This window comes from Heterodontus francisci, chromosome 21, assembly GCF_036365525.1.
Source record: "Heterodontus francisci isolate sHetFra1 chromosome 21, sHetFra1.hap1, whole genome shotgun sequence".
In the NCBI taxonomy this organism is placed as follows: Eukaryota; Metazoa; Chordata; class Chondrichthyes; order Heterodontiformes; family Heterodontidae; genus Heterodontus; species Heterodontus francisci.
In genome coordinates this window covers 80,153,467-80,176,235 of record NC_090391.1, presented here as the reverse complement: position 1 = coordinate 80,176,235, position 22,769 = coordinate 80,153,467, and the positions used below count along the sequence as shown (strand labels likewise).

General features: G+C 45.7%; 1 pseudogene; it reads left to right on the top strand.

Annotated features, from left to right (window-relative positions):
• The first annotated feature begins 5,413 nt into the window (after positions 1-5,413).
• Positions 5,414-21,029, top strand: LOC137381176 (probable G-protein coupled receptor 139; annotated as a pseudogene).
• The last annotated feature ends 1,740 nt before the right edge of the window (positions 21,030-22,769 follow it).

The window sequence follows — 22,769 nt, the reverse complement described above, 5'->3', positions numbered from 1 at the left end:
CTCGACAGAAGATGATGAATACAGTGCTCTTTGTTCTTGGAGTCCTGGTGCTGGTACAGCCCATCACTGCCATAGAAGAGAATAAACATCTTCCAGCGAGAGGTAAGTAAATCTTGCACTAGCTAAATTTTAGGACCATTCGTAGGAAGAAAAGGAAGCCAATCAGCCCCTCAAGCCTCTTCCATCATACAAACAGCTCATGTTGATATGCATGCTAATTCCAGCTATCCACCTTGGTGTTCTAACACTCCACTCCGTTTCCCAATGAGAATACAACTGTCTCCGTTTTGAACGTTTTCAAAAGATTGCAATTTTCAAAGGTATTAATTATCCCCATCAACTTCACCTTTTTATCCCCCCCACCAAGGATTTACCCTTCACTACCTCGTATTTCACATCTTCAAACTATCCCTTGGTGACATCGCGCAAAAATGCAGCATTGGTTTTCACATGCACGTTGACGAAACCCTGCTCTCCCTCACTACCACCACTCTCGACTCTTCCACACTCTCTACTTTATCATATTGCCTATCCGACACACAGGACTGGATGAGCAAAAATCTCCTTCAGTTAAATTTGTGAAGACTGAAGGCATTGTCTTCTGTCCCCATCACAAACTCGGTTTCGCAGCTACTGACTCCATTCGTCTCCCTAAAAATTGTCTGAGGCTAAACCCCGGGAAGAGTTTCCATATACTTGAGTTTATCCAAAAAACTGCTGCCCCCAGATCCTAATGTGCAATGTGCCCCATTCACCCTTCAGCCCCTGTGATCGCTGATCTACACTTACTCTCAGTCCGCAATGCCTCTAAAATACCCATCCTTCTTTAAAAAGACCTCTATTGCCCAAGACCCCCTCCCTTTCTTTGTGACGTCTCTCTGCGCAATGTACAAAACACATGCAGGGGTATGTTCGACTGGACTGATAGCCCGGAATCAGTGGATATAACTTTTAAATACTTATTGTAAATATTTTATCATGCAAGATGGAGTGTGTCAGTGTTAAACATTTCAGTATTGTTGCCATTAATAACCGCGATGTAAAACTACTTCCATCCTGGTTGCGGTCAGATGTGCTGTCCCACTTAACGGTGTGTTGATCGCACTGGTGGTGGTTATGCAGGAAAGGTCAACCAGAAGAGGTGAGGCTCATATCTTATCACGGAACCAACACAAGATCCCAGATATTGTGTCATATCCGTGCAAAACTCTCGTTCATTGCAGCTTTCTGTGGAATGTCAAGTGGCTTTGTTAGAAATAAATCGTAATCGTTTTGGCTGATGTGCTCCAGAATTAGTCAAATATGACATTTAAAATAAAGAGTTATTTGAAGGGTCCACATTTACTGTGAGAGTTTCGCACATAATACATGAAACTATGGAAGAATTTACTTATTGTAACAGTGGATCAGGAAGTTTAATTGAACTGTTGGGACTCTGCATTCATTTATTCATTTGACTGTTAATCTTCCTTCATCCATTGGTTATAATTCCAGTCCTTCAGATTCTAGGTATGTTTGTCCAATCTCGAGCTGTCTCACCGGTTTCTGTCCATCATTTTCAGAGGTGCTACCTGTATAGGACCTTCTGCAAAACCAGCGAGGATTCTATATTCCAAAACAACGCTTCCACTCACATTTCATCCATTCAACTCACTCCTGATTTATTGTAAGAAATGGGACTCTTAATGAATGACACTGCTCATATTAATAACGAGTTCTTATAGAAATAACTCTCTATCTCTCTCTTGTTAATGCAGATTATATAGCTGGGAAAGCATCGGCCTGTTAGCTCTGCCAAGGACAGGACTAGCACAGGCTCTGAAACAAGTTATTCCTAAAGCTGATAAGATGACACCTTGTAACTTCTCTTGACAAGTGCCTGGCAGAAGTTTACAAATGATAACAAGCATGAGATAAGGTGAAAGGTGACTTTGTGGAGCAGAGCGATGGACAAGGGGGAGGTACCACCCCCAATATCCCAGGAACATCTCGTGTATTCATTGGTTAGAAGGGTCCGAACTGGTGATTGATATTGGGTGAACTACCAGACCCCCACATAAGGTACATCAATGAATTCTCGGAGGAACAGCGACAACATGCCCTGTCTGGCAGAAGATAGACAGCTTCCTGACACCTCGGCTAAGTGGAATAGGTGAAAGCACAGAAAGGGAGAGAGATCGCGAGACAGAGAAGAAGAAGCCAGCCCTTCCAACTGCAGAGAGTGGCAGCAAAACTATCGTCCATGGGTCTATTACTTCTTCTGTCGATTTAGCTTATGCATCTTGTCTAAACTGTTGCTTCTTCATAAGCTTAATATTTTAAAATTGCTTATGAGATCTCGATCATCTATTTTGGGAAAACTGTGACTCCCGACCCTAAATCTTACACTATGTGCACTAGTCTTTTATCACAGTGAAAGAACATACCAATGAACAATACGCTCCTCGCTCATACTTTCAACTGATGCTGTCACAGAATCTGTCTACTTCATCCAGCTTCTCTTCAGCTGAATTCCACATGTGGGCCCAGAACACACTGCTCAATTGGAATTTGTTTCTCCTGAAATGCGGTCATTTCTTCTTTCCCTCAGTCAACACATTTATCCCAGTCTGCTGCAGGTGAACATATGAGTATGCAGAAAAATAGACACTTAGACATATATGATAATACGCGCAACATTACTACGCCACATTCACAATACCTGCCTTTGTCTCTTTATAATCACCATATCTGTGATTTGGATGTGTTCACAAATAATTTATTGTTAAACGCTCGTGGATTGGCACAAAACGTAAATCTCCCCACTCTCCATCCGACAGCTTCTACCACTGGCGGTAAGGGTTCACCGGCTGGTTTGTAGCAATCAACTAATGAAGTGATTGGGAATATTCCATTTACGATAATCACTGCTGTAATGACGAGACAGTCAAATTGTTCCAGATTTTATTTCTCTAGGTGACTGGATTTTTGGATCATAAACAGGTTTCCATCAGGAGATCATCACCTGAAATCGGTGGTTTCTACAAAACGCATTATACCACTTTGTATTCTGAAGATTAAGATTACTCTACAAATTCTGCTTCACGATACTGGGGCAACAACACTAACAAATCGACATAAGTTTTGTCTTGCACTTTATTTGGGGAACGACTTAATCAATGAGACAAATTTCTCAGTTTAAACGAGAAGAACACATCCGATATGAGCCTCCTTGCACTCTTTTCGGGGTGATGGGTGATGGAGCCACCGCTGGCCATTTGAGACTCTGAAAGGGTAAGAGACGTGGACAGGGTGGAGGGATTCTGAATTAAGAAACTGTGCTAACCGACTATGTTTTACACTACTGTCTCTGATCTGATGTCTGAAATCTGACCCACCAGCTGTACTGAGTATTGTTTTGACTGCTCGTCGGATGAGCAAATATTTATGGCCCATCACTAGTGGCTCTTGAACCATCGCAGTCCCTGCGATGAATGATGTTCCGCAATCATGTCAGATACAAAGTTCCAGGACATTGGCACCAGATGATGATGGTATTATGTTATTTGCTCGAATGTTCCAAACAATCTCTCCAGTAACCATCCATGTTTGTGTTTAACAGTTGCTGATTCCATTGAGTCCCTCAATCATATTGAATATTACACCAGGAGCAGGGGATACATCGACATTCGAGTGAGGTCACAATCAACAGAGCAAGTAGGGAAGAAGCTACCTGTTTGGTGAGTATTTGGTAAGTAATTAAGCTGCTAACGTTTCAAATAGTTATGGAACAAATGGTAAGCTTAATAAAATATCTTTTAAAAAAGGGAATATAAAATAAACAATAGAATTAAATAATTAAGTCATCAATTAATACACATTAAGGATAGCAGAACAGGTGATGGATAATGTCTGTAGCATTTAGGAGCTCCTGGATGCCAGTGTGACCCAGGGCAAACACGTCTGCAGTAAGTTTTTGCGGTTCGAAGAGGTTCGGCTCAGAATCATTGAACTGGAGTCCGAGCTACATACACTGCGACACAGCAGGGAGGGGGAAAATTACCTGGACATTTTGTCGCAGAAGGCAGTCACACTCCTTAGGATGGGGTCTTCTGATTTGGTCAGTGGTCAGGGACAGGAGTTTGTGGGGCTGCAGCTGTGACAATTGAGTGACGGAGAGGGCAGAACTGCAGGAGCCTCATCCTTTGCGATTGTCCAACAGGTTTGAGGTTCTTTCAGCTTCTTCGGATGAGAGTGGTGGCTGCAGAGTAGATGAGCAACCTGACAAAGGCACCATGGTACAGGACACCATTCAATTGGAGGGAATAAAAAGAATGTAGTTGCCATAGGAGACAGTATAGCTAGAGGGATTGACACTGTTCTCTGCAGCAAAGAACGAGAGTGCAGCCGGCTGTGTTGCCTGCCTGGTGCCAGGGTTCGCGACATCAGCTCAGGGCTAGAGAGGAGCAGAGAGTGGGAGGGGTAGGATCCAATCGTCGTGGTCCATCGAGGTACAAACGACATAGGCAGGACAAGGAAAGAGGTTCTACATAGTCAATATGAGGAACCAGGCGCAGCATTATAAAGCAGAACCTCAAAGGTGATAGCAACGAAACAAAGGGCAGTGCAGTGGTTAGCACTGCAGCCTCAAACCACCAGCGACCCGGGCTCAGTTGTGGATGCTGCTTGTGCGGAGTTTGCAAGTTCTCCCTGTGACTGCGTGGGTTTGCGCTGGGTGCTCTGGTTTCCTCCCACAGCCAAAGGCTTGCAGGTTGCTAGGTAAATTGGCCATTATAAATTGCCCCAGTGTGGGGATGTGGTAGGAATATGAGATTAATGTATTATTAGTATAAATGGGTGGTTAATGTTCGGCACAGACTCGGTGGGCCTGTTTCAGTGCCTTATCTAAAAAGAAAAAAAATGAATAAATCTCTGGATGACTGCCTGAGCAACGTCCAATTTGGCAGAGTGCAAATAAGGTTAGAGAAAGGGAAATCATGTCCAAACAATTTATTGGAGTTCTTTCAGGGGTGACATGTGCTGTGGAAAAATGGGAGCTGGTGGATATTTTGCACTTAGATTTCCAGAAGGCATTTGATAAGGTGCTACATCAAAGCATATTGCAGAAAATAAAAGCTCATGGTGTAGAGGATGACGTCTTGGCATGGATAGACGATTGGTTCGCTAACAGAAAACAGAGTAGGAATAAATGGGTCATTTTCTGGTTGGCAAGATCTAACGAGTGGTGTGGCATAGGGATCAGTTCTAACCCTCAACCTTTTACAATTTATAAAAATGACTGTGATGAAGGTTGCTAAATTTGCTCATTAAACTACGATAGGTAGGAAAGTAACTTTTGAAGAGCACATAAGAAGGCTAGAAAGGGATATAGATAGGTTAGGGGAATGAGCAAAGACCGAGGAAATGGAGTATAATGAGGCAAAGTGTGACAACGTCCACTTCGGCACGAAGAATGAAAAAAACATATTATCTAAATGCTGAGGGATTGCAGAGCTTTGAGATGCAGCGGGATCTGATGGCCCAGTGTATGAATTTCAAAAGGTTGGTAAACAGGTATGGCACGTAATTAGGAAATCCAATAGAATGTTATCGTTTATTGGGAGGGGATTGAATGCCAAAGTATGGAGGTTATACTTCAGCTATACAGGGCATTAGAGAAACCACATGTGGAGTACTTTGCACAGTACTGGTCTCCCTATTTAAGGAAGGATGGAACTGCATTGGAGGCAGTACAGAGACGGTTTTCTGTGCTAATATCTGGAATGGGCGGACTATCTTCCGAGGAAAGATTAGTCTGGCTAGGCATGCATCCGCTGGAATTTATAAGAGTAAGAGGCGCCTTGAATGAAACATACAAGATCTTGAGGGGTCTTGATAGGGTGGATGTCGAAAGGATCTTTTCTCTTGTGGGAGAATCTAGAATTAGGTGTCACTGTTTAAAAATAAAGGTTAGCCCATTTAAGGCAGAGAGGAGGAGATTTTTTTTTCTCTCACGGGGGAGTGAGTCTTTAGAACTTGCTTGCTTCATCAAAAGGCGGTGGAAGCAGAGTCTTTGAATATTTTTAAGGCAGTGGTGGATAGATTCTTGATAAGTAAGGGGGTGGAAGGTTATCGGATGTAGGTGGACATGTGGAGTAATCATTTCAGCCATAAACTTATTGAATGGCAGAGAAGGCTCGAGGGACCAAGTAGCCAACTCCTGTTAATATTTCATATATTTGTATGTTCGTATATGCCTGCCCCATTTGAATAGCTGGTAGATGGTGCAAATTGTGAGATATGAGGGTGCAACTTCCAGCAATGCTCTGTGTGTTCGAGTGAGGTGAGGCTTATGAAGGTTTGAGTCAAGTTTAATATTGTTCGAAGGCGTGTGAAAGAGTTGCAGTGAATGGAGCAGTGAGTGGGGCTGGTAGTGTAGTTGGTAGGAAGTGATATACGAGGATGCATTCATTGACGTTGACCACTTGTATGGGGCCATTAAACTTCTTGCAGCACTGATACCACATCCTTGGTGCCAGACCGGTGTCATTGACTGCCTTATGGAGCGCCTCATGGCCCAATGAGGCAACGAATTTCTCAACTCCTGTCCAGTTCCTGCAAGAACTCCAGTGCAGCATCCTAAAACCCTGACATACTGTCTTGAATCTTGAACCAAAACAATTTCTTCCAAAAGTTCTTCAAATGTTATCCAAGCATTTTCAGCACCTACTGCCGCCTTTCAGAGTTGCAGTCTGGGTCGAAATTGTGAAGTCTAGCTTTAAATAATGCTGACCTGGTCCGAACCTGGGCTACCTGCTGAGGCATGCATTCACATCTTATTCATAGAATGATCATGCAGCACTAAATCAGCATGCTGCCTGCATGACTTTTAATAGGCGCAGGGTCATCCCTGTGCCTGTTTTCAGGGGCTCTCCACTTTGGCCCTCTGACATTCCTTCTGTGACGTTATTGTGGGAGCACCTTCGCCACTCGGAATGCAGCAGCTCAAGATGGCCGACCACTGTTTACTCATGGTAACTAAGGATGTGATACTGATCCTGACAATGTCTCCCATATTATGAGAACAGACAGAAAGGAGATAAAATGGGCATATAATGAATGATTTTAAAATTTGCTAATTGAAAGAAATTGAGACCTTTGATCAGAGCAGAGCTCCACTGAAAAAATTGTCAATACAACGTGGCTGACAATGCCAATTGTACATGAGGATTGGACAGGATGACTTCTGCTATAACAGAATGATGGAATCATACAGCACTGACTGAGCCCAACTGACCCATTGTACCTCTGGCAGCTCTTGAAAGAGCCAAACACTTAATTTATTTGCTCTGCCGTTTCCATCTCCATGCACGATCATCACTAGCAACACCCACCCACAATATACCATAGACATAGAGAAATACAGCACTGAAACAGGCCCTTTGGCCCACCGAGTCTGTGCCGACCAACAACCACCCATTGTATACTAGTCTTACGTTAATCCTATATTTCCTACCACATCCCCACCATCTCCCTACACTCGGGGCAACCTGCAATGGCCAATTTACCTATCAACCTGCACGTCTTTGGCTGTGGGAGGAAACCAGAGCACCTGGCAGAAACCCACGCAGTAACAGGGAGAACTTTCAAACTCGGCACAGGCAGTACCCAGAACTGAACCCGGGTCACTGGAGCTGTGAGGCTACGGTGCTAACCACTGCGCCACTGTGCCACACATGCAGGAATTTATTCAGTTACATTTTGAAAATTGCGATTGGGTCTGCGTCCACCATCCTTTCTTCCACAGCATTCCAGATCACAACAACTCATTGCATTAAAAAAATAAACTCTTAATCTTTCCTCAGGTTGCATGTCAAACACTTTAAAGTTATACCTGCTGGTTGTCCACCCTTTCTATGAGGGGAACCCGACTTTTCTTTTTCACTCCATCACAACGCCTGATAATTGTGGCACCTCAATGAAATCTTGCATTTAAATTCTTGCTCCTTCGATTGGAATTCTGCCTTCTCCAGTACCTCCACAAAGGGTGTTCTTCATCCCTGATATGATGCAATACTCTCCTGACCCTCTGTAAGACCTTGACATCCTTCTGACAGTGTGGTATCGAGAATTGTATACAATACTCCAGATGAGGCTGAATCGGTGATTTATCAACTTTGAACATACCTTTCTTGCTTTGGTGCTCTCTGCCTCTATTCACAAAGATAAGTAACCTGTACTGCTTTGCAACCTCTCCTACCATCATTAAGAACAATTTTAGATGCAGGTCTATTTTCTCCTGCACCCATATATAAGAGCATTTGTCCTAATAACGATGCCCCTGGGAATACCACTGTATACTTTTCCCAGTTTGTACAACCGTTTACCACAATACTTCTCTCTGTGTCCCTTACCCAAAGACATTTCCACACTGTCACTGCCTCTTTACTCCATGGGTTTCATTTTTCTTTTCAAGGCACGAAAATGGCCTATCATTGCAGAACTTTTGTAAGTCCATATACATAAATTGAACCTCTTTACACTCATCAACCCTCTCTGTTATTCATTAAAGAACTCTATTGCGACCATGCTCCCTGACATGTCTTAGGTACGTTGTACAAAGCCATAAATATTTTTGTCCTGGATTCTGTCCTCCAGAAATTTCCCCACCAGCGACATTGGCCTGAGTGCCTGCAGCTACAGGGTTTATTCCTCTCTCTTTCCTCCCCCTGTGGGGTGGCACAGTGGCGCAGTTGTTAGCACCACAGCCTCCCAACTCCAGTAACTCGGGATCAGTTGTGGGTTCTGCCTGTGCGGAGTTTGAAGGATATCCCTGTGACTGCGTGGGTTTCCGCCGAGTGCTCTGGTTTCTTCTCACAGCCAAAGACTTGCTGGTTAATAGGTAAATTGGCCAGCGTAAATTACCCCCAATGTGTATCGGTGGTAGGAGAATTGTGGCGATGTGGTACGGAACATGGGGTTAATGCAGGATTAGTATAAATGGGTGGTTGCTGGTTGGCACAGACTCGGTGGGATGAAGAGCCTCTTCCAGTGCTGTATCGCGCTCTCTCACTCTTTGTATTAACCAGTAGGTAACGGTTGCAACCTCCATATCCTCTGGTACCACTACCACATCCAAGAGGAATTACAATATTTGTTTCCCATTGCCTCCATTATTTCCACCTTTCCTTCCATCAGCAATCCTCATACATCCCAATTGAATCCGATAAGTATTATACTTTAATGTGTATAGTGCTGGATTGAAAAGGGTTAACTGAACCTGTTTGTTAAGTGAGTGTAATTAATGTTATTCTCCATTGGCCCCAGTAGTGTCTCTGGAGGTTTCTTCCTTCTATTAATAGGAGACTGCTTGCCGTGTGTTTGGCTGAATCATCTCTGGCACTAGCAGGAATCAGCTTCTCCAAAGAAAGGGAGAAGAACGGTATGAATCTGAGAACAACAGATAGGAATGTTACAACAATGGATCAGAATCTGAGACCATTAGATTGGAATATTATAACAATGAGAAGGAGCTTCTCCTGGGAGTTTGACTACCTTTCTTATTATTATGATTTGCTGACATTAGATCTTCGAGTCCTGTATTCCCTTCTGGTTATTCAAAAGATCTATTATCCAATTCTCGCTGTTGTTGGTGTCGCCGGTAAGTCACTGTGTCCAGTTATTTCGATGGTCATGCTCAGCTTTCGTATTATTTATTTTCGCCTCCTTGCTGCTGTTTTTTCTCTCTGGTGTGATAAATATCATACGTTTTTGATTCTCTCCATATAACTGACGTCCCATCCCCGTGGTACAAAGATATTAATGCTCCTCCAACACCTTCCCTAGTCCTTGAACTCTTTCCCGAAGTGTGATTAAGGTTGTGAATAGTGGACTGCTAATTGCATGTAATTACAGAAAACACTTGATAAGGTCCTGTATGGGAGGCTGTAAGCAAAAGCCGAATCATGGTTACAAAATCAGCTCAGCGGCAGGACTGTCAGCAGTAACAAAAGACAGATACTCTCATTGGCAGGGTGGTACTCTCAGTGTCTGTCAAGTATCAGTGTTGGGGCCTCAGCCACTATATTAATTAATGATTTGGTTAATGGTATAAAAGCACTTATGCAACTTTGCAAGTGAAGCAATGAAGGGCAGCATTGCAATATAGATAGAAGGGTAAAACTACAGGATGTATTGACAAATTAAGCGAATGGAGAAAACTATTCAGATTTTATTTCAATGTAGAAAAATGCGAGGTCATTCACTTTGGACGTACAAATGATAGAGCAGGGCACTTCATTCATGATAAAAAAGCTAGAAATTGTGAAGATGCTAAAAGATTTGGCAGTCCAGGTACATAGATCATGAAAACATCGTGAGCCGGTGGAGACAAGAATGCAAATAACATGACTAGAATTATATAATTATATCCAGAGTGGTGGAATATCAGGGCAAATAAGTCATGTTCCACCTTGACAAAACCCTGGCTGGACAACACCTGGAGTGCTGCAAGCAGTTCTGGAAACCATATGGTAGGAAGGGTAATAAAACCAACATACTTCAGAGGCTGGAAATGTAAAATAAAAACAAAAAAGTGCTGGTATTACTCAGAAAGTCTGGCAGCATCTGTGGAGAGAGAGAAAGAGAATTGACGTTTCAAGTCTGTGATCGTAAATCGGAACTGGCAAACGTTGAATGTAATTCGTTTTAAGCAAGTTAAGGGAGGCGGTGTGGAGGGGGGGCGGTGGTGAATGGACGTGGGGAAGAGAAGGTGTTTGATAGGGCAGATGGCAGGAGAGATTAAACAACAAAGCTGTCCTGGCTAAAGGCAAAGACGGTGTTCATGTTTGTGGTGAAAGACAAAGCATTAGTCCAGAGGGAGCGTTAATAGCAAAATAATGAGCAGCTCTGACGACATGAAAAACCGACACGTGGTTAAATAAATACAATTAAATATGACATAAAGGCCAGTCATGCTTGAGCTATTCAACTCAATGTTCAGTCCACAAGGCTGTAGAGTGCCTAATCAAAAGATCAAGTGTTGCTGCTTGACCTTGGGTTGATGATCACTGGAAGACTGGACCGGAAGCTCGATGACTTGCTTTCAGAATGAACAGCGGTGTTCCACAAAATGGTCACACAATCTACGTTTGTTCTCTTCAATGTATAGGAGACCCCATTGTGAGCAGCGAATGCAGCATACTAAATTGAAAAAGGTACAATTAAATCGCTGCTACACCTGGGAGGAATGTTTGGAGCCTTCGATGGTGAGGAGAAAGAGATAAAACGGCAGGCACTACACCTCCTGCGATTGCATGGGAAGGTGCCATGGGAAGGGGACGAGGTGTCGTTGGTAATGGAGGAGTGGACCAGATTATCGTGGAGAGAATAATCCCTTCGAAATGCCGAAAGGAGAGGGGAAGGGAAGATGTGTTTGCTGGTGGCATCACTCTGGAATTGTAGAATTGGCAGAGGATGAGCCTTTCGATGTGAAGGCGAGTGGGGTGGAAAGTGAGGACAAGCGGAACCCTGTCGTGGTTCTTGGGGGGAGGGGAAGGGTTGAGGGCAGAAGCGTGGGAAATGAGCCTGGAACGGTTGAGGGCCCTGTCAACCACATTGCAATGGATACCTCAGTTGAGGAGAAAGAAAGAGATGTTAGAAGCGCTGTTGTGGAAGGTTGCATCATCAGCGCAGTTGCGTCGGAGACAGAGTAGCTGTGAGAATGTGGTGGAGTCCTTACAGGAAACAGGGTGCAAGGAGATGTAACCAAGGTAGCCGTGGCAATCTCTGGGCTTATAATGAGTATTGGTGGACAGCCAGAGATGGAAAAAAAGCGAACTCGAGGAAGGGAATGGAAGTGTCGGAGGTGGGCCCTGTAAAGGTGACAGAAGGGTGGAAATTGGAAGAAAGTTGATAACCGTTCCCAGTTCTGGGCGGGTGCAGGAAACGGCACAGATACAGTCACAATGTACCGAAAAAGAGATGAGGGAGTGAGCCAGAGTCGGACTGCAACAAGGAATGTTCGACATATCACACAAAAAGACAAGCAGAACTAGAACCCATGCCAGTCACCATGGCAAAACCTTTCACTTGAAGGAAGTGAGTAGAGTTGAAGGAGACGTTCTTCAATGTGAGAACATGTTCAGCCAGGCGCAGCAGGGTGGTGCTGGATGGGGACTGGTTGGTCCGCTGTTTAAGGAAGAAGCGCAGAGCCCCCAAACTGTCTCGGTGGGGGATGGAGCTGGAGAGAGATTGGACGGCCATAGTGAAGAGGATAGGATTAGGGCCGGGAAAGTAGAAATTGTCAAAATGAGGTCGACCGAAAAGGCAAGGATGTAGCTGGAAAGAGACTGTACCAACAGAGAAAAGATGCAGTCAATATCGAATGAAACAATTTCAGTGGGGCAGGAACAGGCTGAAACGATGAGGCTCCCGGGACAGACCTGTTTGTGGATTTTAGGAAGGAGGTAGAAGGGGGCTGTGCAGGTTTTTACGACCATCAAGTTGGCAACTGCAGAGGGGAGATCTCCAGAGGGGATCAGGTCAGTGACAGTCCTGGTGACAGTGGCTTGATTTTCGGTGATGGGGTCATGGTCCAGAGGCAGGTAGGAAGAAGTATCTGATATTTGGCACTCAGCCTCTGCAAGGTAGAGGTGGGTAGCCAGACAACAACAGCACCACCCTTGTCACCACTGCCTTCTCAAATATATTCAAAGAACAAAGAACAGCACAGCACAGGAACAGGCCATTCGGCCCTCCAAGCCTCGGCCGATCTTGATGCCTGCCTAAACTAACACCTTCTGCGCTTCCGGGGCCCATATCCCTCTATTCCCTTCCTATTCATTTATTTGTCAAGATGTCTCTTAAACGTCGCTATCGTATCTGCTTCCACCACCTCCCCTGGCAGCATGTTCCAGGCACTCACCACCCTCTGTATGTAAAATGTGCCTCGCACATCCCCTCTAAACTTTGCCCCTCGCTCCATAAAACTATTTCCCCCAGTAACTGACTCTTCCACCCTAGGAAAACGCTTCTGACTATCCACTCTGTCCATGCCGCTCATAACTTTGTAAACCTCTATCATGTCGCCCTTCCACCTCCGTCGTTCCAGTGAAAACAACCCGAGTTTTTCCAACCTCTCCTCATAGCTAATGCCCTCCAGACCAGGCAACATCCTGCTACACCTCCTTTGTACCCTCTCCAAAGCCTCCACGTCCTTATGGTAGTGTGGCGACCAGAATTGCACGCAATATTCTAAGTGTGGCCTAACTAAGGTTCTGTACAGCTGCAACATGACTTGCCAATGTTTATACTCTATGCCCCGACCGATGAAGGAAAGCATGCCGTACGCCTTCTTGACTACCTTATCCACCTGCGTTGCCACTTTCCGTGACCTGTGGATCTCTCTGCCTGTCAATACTCCTAAGGGTTCTGCCATTTACTGTATATCTCCCACCTGCATTATACCTTCCAAAATGCATTTCCTCACATTTGTCCAGATTAAACTCCATCTACCATTTCTCCGCCCAAGTCTCCAATGATCGAAATCCTGCTGTATCCTCTAACAATTCTCATCATTATCCGCAACTCCACCAACCTTTGTGCCGTCCGCAAACTGACTAATCAGACCAGATAAATTTTCCTCCAAATCATTTTTATGTACTACAAACAGCAAAGGCCCCAGCACTGATCCCTGCGGAACACCACAAGTCACATCCCTCCATTCAGAAAAACACCCATCCACTGATACCCTCTGTCTTCTATGACCGAGCCAGTTCTGTATGCATCTTGCCAGCTCACCTCTGATCCCGTGTGACTTCACCTTTGTTGTCTTCCCCACGCACTCCCCGCATCCCACGTCAATTGCTTAAAACCTAATTCTTTTCTAACTTGCGCCAGTTCTGATGGAAGGTCACAGACCTGAAATGTTAACTCTGTTTCTCTCTCCACAGACATGCTGAGTAATTCCAGCACTTTATGTTTTTATCTTAGGAATAGTACTAATAATTTCCTGCCAGGGAGTGTGGCGTAGATTTATCACAGTGCTACGTGAACCCCAAGGTTTAAATAACGAGTAGTGACTACACAAACTGGGGTTGTATTCCTCCCTCGAAATTACAAGGAACCAGGAAGTGTCCAAGCTGTGAAATGGAACAGATAGTGTAGATAGAGAGAAACTGCTTCCTTTGGTTGTGAAGTCAAGAACTAGGGGCATAGTAGGAAGATTCAGAGCAGATCAAACCGTTCAAAGCTAGTCTTCCATGATGTCTGTTTGCCATAAGCAGCAGGGAAAATGTATTCCACCACAATTCGTAACCTCATGGCATGGCCTAGTTTTCGCTCAACTGATGCCATCAAACCAGGCAACCAATCCTTGTTCAATCAGGAAGCTGCACGCAACAGACAGAGCTGTGCGATCTCACAATCAACTGACTAAGGCTCTGCAATCCAGCCACATCCATTTGTGAACAGTGGTGCTCAACAAAACAATCACCTGGAACAGGATGTTCCACAAATATCCCCAGGATCAATGGCAGCTGAGATTCATATGGAGTGCAGAAAGCAAGGCTGAACGATTGCAAACATCCTCAGGCAGCAATTCCAACTGGATGATTCAATTTGGCCTCCCCCTGAGCTCCTCAACATTACAAATGTCATTCTTCGGCCAATACCATTCAGTACACATGACAGCAAAGAAATGCTGAATTCATTGGATGCAACAAAGACGATAGGACCTGACAATATTCTGGCTAAGGTACAGAAGACGTGTACTCAAGGACTAGGGGCCAATTTAATGAGCCCACGGACTGTACCGGTGGGCCTGGTAATGTGTTGCGTGTCCATCCAGCACATGGGCAACCACCGCACAGCGATTACACATCAATGGGCATTTCTCGTAGGGGAGTCACAGGTCCCCACTAGTCACGTGGCGGGGGAGGGAACAGTCATTGATTAGTGCCTCAGATGACTCTGGAGCATGTGCTGGTTTCATATTTAAAGGCCTGCCAGCCTTCCATTCACTCCTGCCCGGATTGCTTGGCAACTAGGTGCAGCCTACAACATTGTCTCACTACTTCCATTAGCAGCTTCAACGTCCACCACCACCCATCACCCTCCTGGGCCCAATTCCTCAACGAGGGCAAAAGACGATGGCTGAGAAAGACTTACAGAGTGGGCCCACGGTGCAGTGATGCCTCCCTGTAGATTCATCTCCAGTCTGCAAGAGAAAAACGGGAAGTTCTCTTCCCCCAGATTGACAAGAGGAGGTCCTCCCGCCTGAACAAGCAAACCTTGATGGAGATCACAGTGGAGGTTAACAGCCAAGCGGTCAACCAGCACAACTGAGTTCAGCGCTGGAAGAGGGTCAATGTCCTCTTGCGTTCTGTCAAGGCGACTCCTCCATGCCTTTTTGAGGATTGCATGTGCCTATGCTGGAAGTTGTGGGACATGGGGAGGGTAACTGTGAGAGACGGTGGCTAGTGGATAGAGTTCTGTCACATCCTCATAGGTGCATGGCTGTCTGTCGGCCACAGGCTCCTTCATAGCTCACCCCCTTACACCCTTCCCCTGACAACGAGTGCCAGCACGAGAGACATCAGATTCCCCAGGAGGGGATGAGAGGTTTAAATTGGCTTAGCTACCATGTTGTTCTCTAAGCCATTCTCCACTATCTACATCCTTGCTCTTGTGGAACAAGAGGGCCCATAATAGAAGGGAGATGGCCCAGACATTCGGAAGGCCAGATCTATGTCCACTCACCTCCACTGAGGAACAGGCCTTGGAACGTGCTGGCATCCATGGCTGCCACGCTGTATCAGATGGGCAGAATGAAGTCCAGGTGCAAGAGACTGAGGATTGCCTCCCATTGGCATGCACATCGATGTTGGAGACACACTTAACTCTTGATTGCCATCAGGAGATCTGCACAGCATAACCTACATATGTTTGTCTTCTCTCAAGCAGGCAGCCATTTCCAGGGATCCGCACGATCAACTGCACAGGCGTCTGCCTCTGAGGAGAAGGATTGCTCAAAGGATGCACCATCCTATCACTCTCTTGCACCCTCTAGCAGCGCACATACCTCCATATCGATGGCTACCTGCTCGGAATTAGAATCAATATGATAAGATGCTGAGAGTGTGACACACGGACCCCAACAGCTGGCTGAGGCTGAGACAGCCAAGTCCGCTGACATTCTGAGAACTGTGTGTGGCCAGGCTCATGCTGGGCCCCAGGATGATGACAAGCCTTTGGTGTCAACAACAGAGGGTATGCTGGAGTTGCAGAGAGGTAAGGCCCCATTTGGAGGAGATGCCAGAGAGCAAGTGCAACCATAGGTGGACGATGAAGGGGTACATTCATGCCATGACTGTCGCCAGGATTCAGGCCTATGAGAGCAGCACTTCGTCCATCAAGAAACTGCAGACTCTGATGGAGCCCTAGATCTCAAAGATGCACACAGAGCTGCACATGGTCGCCTAGACCATGAGCTCAATGGAGCAGTGACAAGGCAAGAGAAGAAACAGGAGATGAAGGCTTCTGCAGCTCCTTTGGTGAGCAGGGTGGATTGAGAGAGCCTTCAAAGGGAGGTGGGGAAGCTGACAGCCACATTTAGGGACGCCCCACAGGGCGTTGCAAATGTAGCCACTGGCTTCTCAGCCCTTCCACCAGGCAGCCCAGTTCCAGTAGCTGCCACGCCTCGGGAGAGCTGTGCACCTGTCCAGGACATCTCCAGGCAGCCGGGACTTCCAAGCCTAAGGCAGCTACAGGATGCCCGTCAAAGTCAGCAGAGTCTAAGAGGCAGCTTTGCCAGCAGCCTACCTGAAGCCCAGCTGCTGCCTCCGGTAGCACACTGCATAGGACCACCCACAACCATATTAAAATAACACATAGCCACACTGTAGTTTTCAGGTGTCTACCACATACGTTTTGTGTTCATTAATTAAAATGTCCTCTGTTCTATCAATAGGTTTCATTGTCTGAAAGCCATGTACAATTATGCCTGAAGTGTGAGTTATTGACCTCCCCTTCCCTCTTCGGGCTATACCAATAATACCACTGCCCTCTGTACCATGTAGTGACATCCCTCATTAACATCGTGTCTCCCATGGGCACCAGCATACATTACATCCGCTCACAGGAGTGTGACCACAAATGGACAGAAAGCAAAAGAGTTGATGCATCACCAAAGCAGCAATGCTCCAGCCAGTCTACAGATCACGGCAACGTGTCTCTCCTCAGTGCCGCCAGGTTTTACTGGTCTTCAGTTTGGAGGTGCTTCCGTAGCACCCGCCGTTTGCTGAAACGCATTGTGGTGCAAATGCCGCCCATTGTGTTTTACCACCACTGACAAAAACTGGAACTAACGTCAGTGTGTCAGATATCTGGATGGTCTAAGTTTTTGAAATTCTCCAACCATCCTCCACCCCTAACCCCACTCCAATCCCCCCCCACCCCAACACCCCAACGTCACAATGCCCGCCCTTGACTACCACAAAGTTTTGCCTAGGTGCACATTAGCCAATTTGAACGCTGGCATCTCCCCGACAACGTGGAAATGTGCCCAAATATGTCCTGTTCACAAAACGCAAGATAGATCTAACCTGTCCAATTACCGTTTCATTCGTCTATTCTTAATCAGCAATAACATGATAGAAGGTGTCGTCAAGAGTGCTATCAAATGGCACTTAGTCAGCTTGCAGATGCTCACGTTTGATTACCCTTATGCCACTCGGCTGCAGACCTCATTATGGCCTTGCTCCAAACACAGGCAAAATAGACACAGCAAGAGGCGAGGTGAGAGTGGTTGCCCTTGATAATAAGGCAGCATTTAATCGACTGTGGCATCAAGGAGTCCTCACAAAATCAAGGAGAAACTTTCTTCTGGATGGAGTCATACCGTGAACAAAGGAAGATGGTATCGGTAGTTGGAGGCTAATAGTCTCAGCACCTGAATATCACAGCAGGAGATTCGCAGTGTTCATCAATGACCTTTCCTCCATCATAAGGACTGAAGTTAGGGTTTTTGCTGATAGTTGCATAGTGTTCAGTACCATTTGCAACTCCTCAGGTATGGAAATAATCCTCTCTCACATGTAACAGGGCCTGTATAATATTTAGGCTTGGGCTAATTTGAAGCAAGTAACATTCGTGCCCCACAGGTGCCAGGTAGTGCAAACATCTAACAACAGAAATTCCATCCATCTCCCCTTGATATTCAACGCCATTATCATCCTTGAATTCCACAACATCAACACACTGAGGATTATCCTCGGCAGAAAGTTAACTGTACCAGCCGTATAAGTACTGCAATGATGAGAGCAAGTCAGTTGTTGGGAAGTCAGCAGCGTTACTCGCCAAAGCCCGTCCAGCATTTGCAAGGCACAAGTTAGGAGTGTGATAGAATGATCTGTACTTTCCTGCTTGAGTGCATCTCCAACAACATACAAGAGGTGTAATACAATTCAAGACAAGCACCCCAATTGATCGGTACCCTTCAGGCAGCGTGTTCCACATTCCAATCACCCTTTGGGTGAAAAAGATTTTCATCAAGTCCATCCTGAACCTGCTGTCCCGAAGCTTTAACTTATGCCTCTTGGCTATGGACACTTCCGTTAAGGGAAAACGTTTCTTCATATCGACCCTATCTATGCCTCTCATAATTTTTTATACAATAATCAGGTCTCCCCCACACCCCCTCAGACTTCTCCACTGTAAGGAAAACAAACCTAGCCTATCCAGTCTCTATTCAGAGCTGAAATTCTCCAGGCCAGGCAACATCCTGGTGAATCCCCTTCGCTCCCTCTCCAGTGGAATCACATCCTTCCTATAGTTCCCAGGGTCCTACCATCTATTGTATATTCCCTTGTCTTATGAGTCCTCCCAAAATGCATCACCTCACACTTCTCAGGATTAAATACCATTTGCCACTACTCCGCCCATTTTACCAGCCCATCTGTATCGTCCTGTAATCTAAGGTTTCCTCATCACTATTTACAGCACCGTCAATTTTCGTGTCATCTGTGAACTTACTGATCATACCTCTGAAATTGAAGTCTAAATCATTAAGGTAGACTGCAAACAGCAAGGGTCCCAACACCGATCACTGCGGTACACCACTGGTCACAGGCTTCCAATCATAAAAAACAACCCTTGGACCATCGCCCTCTGCCTCCTGCCAGTCAGACAATTTTGGATCCAATTTGCTAAATTTCCGTGTATCCCATGGGCTCTTACCTTCTTGAGCAATCTCCCATCCGGGGCCTTATCAAGTTCTGAAGTTCCTGTCGACCACATCAACTGCTTTATCCTCATCAACACACCTCCTCGAAAAATTCAATCACATTTATTAGACATGACCTACCGCTGACAAAACCATGCTGACTATCCTTCATTAAGACCTGCCTCTCCAAGTGGAGATTAATCCTGTCCCTCAGATTTTTTCCAATTAGTTTCCCTACCACTGATGATATGACTCACTGGCCTGCAAATACCTTTTTTTTATTGCTGCTACCCTTCTTGAATAATGGTGCCACATTCGCTGTCCTACAGTCCCTTGGCAGTTCTCCTGTGGCCAGAGAGGATTTGAAAATTTGTGTCAGAGCCGCTGCAATCTCCATCAATTCCTCACATAGCAGCCTGGTATACATATCATCTGGGTCTGGATATTTATCCACTTTTAAGCCCACTAAAACCTCTAATACCTCCTCCCTTTCAATGCTAATATTCTGAAGTATATTGCATACCCCCTCCCTGATCGCTGCACCGCTTTTTCCATAGTGAACACAGATGAAATGCAATTATTCAAAAACTCACCTACGTCCTCTGGCTCCACATGCCGATTTCCACTTTGGTCCTTAATCGGCCCTCATCATTCCATGGTTATCTTCATGCCCTTAATATGCTTATAAATCACCTTGGGAGTTTCCTTTATCTTGTCCACCCGTGTTTTTTCATGCACGCTCATCGGATTCCTAATTACTTTTTTTAGGAACCCCCGAAACTTTCACATGTACAATCACTCCAGTATATCACTGGACACAGGAACACATCAGTAAATCTCAATAAGTAAACATTCAAACTGGAGCAGTTGCTCAGAGCCTGATGTATAATTTCCCTGACTATTTCCCTTTCTCACAGTTAACTTGCTGACGATTAGGATCCTGTCTCGTGGAAAGTGTGGTCTCTCCAAATGTGTCACTCGCTACCTGGTGGCCATGGCAGCGGCGGATCTACTGGTCATTATCATTGACCTGATATTGCGGCAGATACCAATTCGTTATCGGGATTCATTTATCTTCCTTTATTACATCCGTGTGTGTAATATCCACGCCATCCTGCTTTATGCAGCCACGGACTGTTCTGTCTGGTTCACAGTTGCTTTCACCTTTGATCGATTTGTGGCTATTTGTTGCCGAAAGCTAAAAGCTAAATATTGCACTGAGAAAACAGCTAATATGATACTTGGAGCAGTGACTGTGCTTAGCGGTTTAAAGGACATCACCTGGTATTTTCTGGTATCAGATAAGTACAGGTTTTGGAACAGCCCTTGGTTTTGTCGTATAAAAGCACATGTTATGATTTCACCAGTCTGGGGTACAATCGCGTTCCTTCATAGCTTTCTAACACCAGGGTTTGCATTTGTTTTGATTCTGATGTTCAATGTTTTTACCGTCAGACACATTGTATATGCCAGCTGAGCCCGAAGACGACTCCGGGCTCACAGCAGTGTGGACAACCCAAAAGACCCAGAAATGAAGAGCAGAAGGAAATCCATAATTTTGCAGTTTTTTATCTCAGCGAATTTCATGCTGTTATGGTCAGAGTTAATGGTGTATTCCATGTGGCAACGGCTGTGGTGGTTAGATTATAAGTCTGTAATTCTACCTGCTTTTGTAAGAGAAATGGGCTTCATGCTGCAGCTCCTGAGTTGCTGCACAAACACTGCGATTTACGTTGTGACCCAGACTCAGTTCAGAGAGCAGTTGAAGAACGTGCTGAAATATCCCTTTTCCCCAATTATTAAAAATAAAGAAATAAATAAACGATGAGAGGTACTGGAGACATTTCAGCATCTGAACGCAATGCTGTCTCAAATTCTAAGAATATATGAAGACCAGAGATAGCAGTAGATCAAACAGCCGCTAGCACCTGCTCCACCCCATTCAACACGATCAGAGCTGTTCTACTGTCCCAACTCCACTTTCCTGTCTGCTTCCCATTTCCCTTCATTCCCTGAAAGAGAAAACAAGATCTGTCTATCTCATCCTTAAATACACTAAATTATGGAGCATCCAGGCCCTCTGAGTTAGCCAATTTCACGGATTCACAACTCTTTGCGAGAAGAGTGCTGCTCCTCGTCTCAGAGCTAAAACATTGACCCCTTATCTTGAGGCTGTGTTCCCGTGTTCTAGATTCCCCAGCCATGGAAAACAACCTCTCTGAATTTACCCTGTCCATCCCTTCAGATTCTTGTACGTTTCACTGAGAAACCACGCATTCCACCTAGCTTCTGAGAGTATCGGCCTAATGTGCTCAGGGTAGGCGGTGGCGTTGTGGCATTGTCACTGGACTAGTAACCCAGAGACCCAGGGTATTCCACTGGGGACATGCGTTCGAATCCCACCACAGCAGAAGGTGGAACTTGAACTTAATAAAAATCTGGAATTAAAAACTAGCCTAATGATGGCCATGAAACCATTGTCGATTGTTGTAAAAACCCACCGAGTTTACTAATGTCCTTTCGGGAAGGAAATCTGCTGTCCTTACCTGGTATGGCCGACATGTGACTCCAGTTCCACAGCAATGTGGTTAACTCTTGCATGCCCTCTGAAAGGGCCTAGCAAGCCACTCAGTTGTACCTAACCGCGACGAAGTCTATAAAAAAAGGAATGAAACCGGACTGACAACCCGGCATCAACCTCGGCACCGGAAACGACAACGGCCAACCCAGCCCTGTCGACCCTGCAAAGTCCTCCTTACTAACTTCTGGGGGCTTGTGCCAAAGTTGGGAGAGCTGTCCCACAGACTAGTCAAGCAACATCCTGACATAGTCATACTCACGGAATCATACCTAACAGAGAATGCCCCAGACACTGCCATCACCATCCCCGGGTACGTCCTGTCCCACCGGCAAGACAGACCCAGCAGAGGTGGTGGCACAGTAGGATACAGTAGGGAGGGAGTTGCCTGGGAGTCCTCAATATCGACTCTGGACGTCAAGAAGTCTCATGGCATCAGGTTACATATAAGCAAGGTAACCTCCGACTGATTACCACCTACCGCCCTCCCTCAGCTGATGACTCAGTACTCCTCCATGTTGAACACCACTTGGAGGAAGCACTGAGGGTGGCAAGGGCACAAAATGTACTCTGGGTGGGGGACTTCAATGTCCATCACCATGAGTGGCTCGGTAGCACCACTACTGACCGAGCTGGCCGAGTCCAAAAGGACATGGCTGCTCGACTGGGTCTGCGGCAGGTGATGGGGGAACCAACACGAGGGAAGAACATACTCGACCTCGTCCTCACCAATCAGCCTGCCGCGGATGCAAATGTCCCTGACAGTATTGGTAGGAGTGACCACCGCACAGTCCTGTGGAGACGAAGTCCCGTCTTCACATTGAGGATACCGTCCATCGTGTTGTGTGGCACTATCACCGTGCTGAATAGGATAGATTTCTAACGGATCTAGCAATGCAAAACCGGGCATCCATGAGGCGCTGTGGGCCATCAGCAGCAGCAGAATTCTACTCAACTACAATCTGTAACCTCATGACCCGGCATATCCCC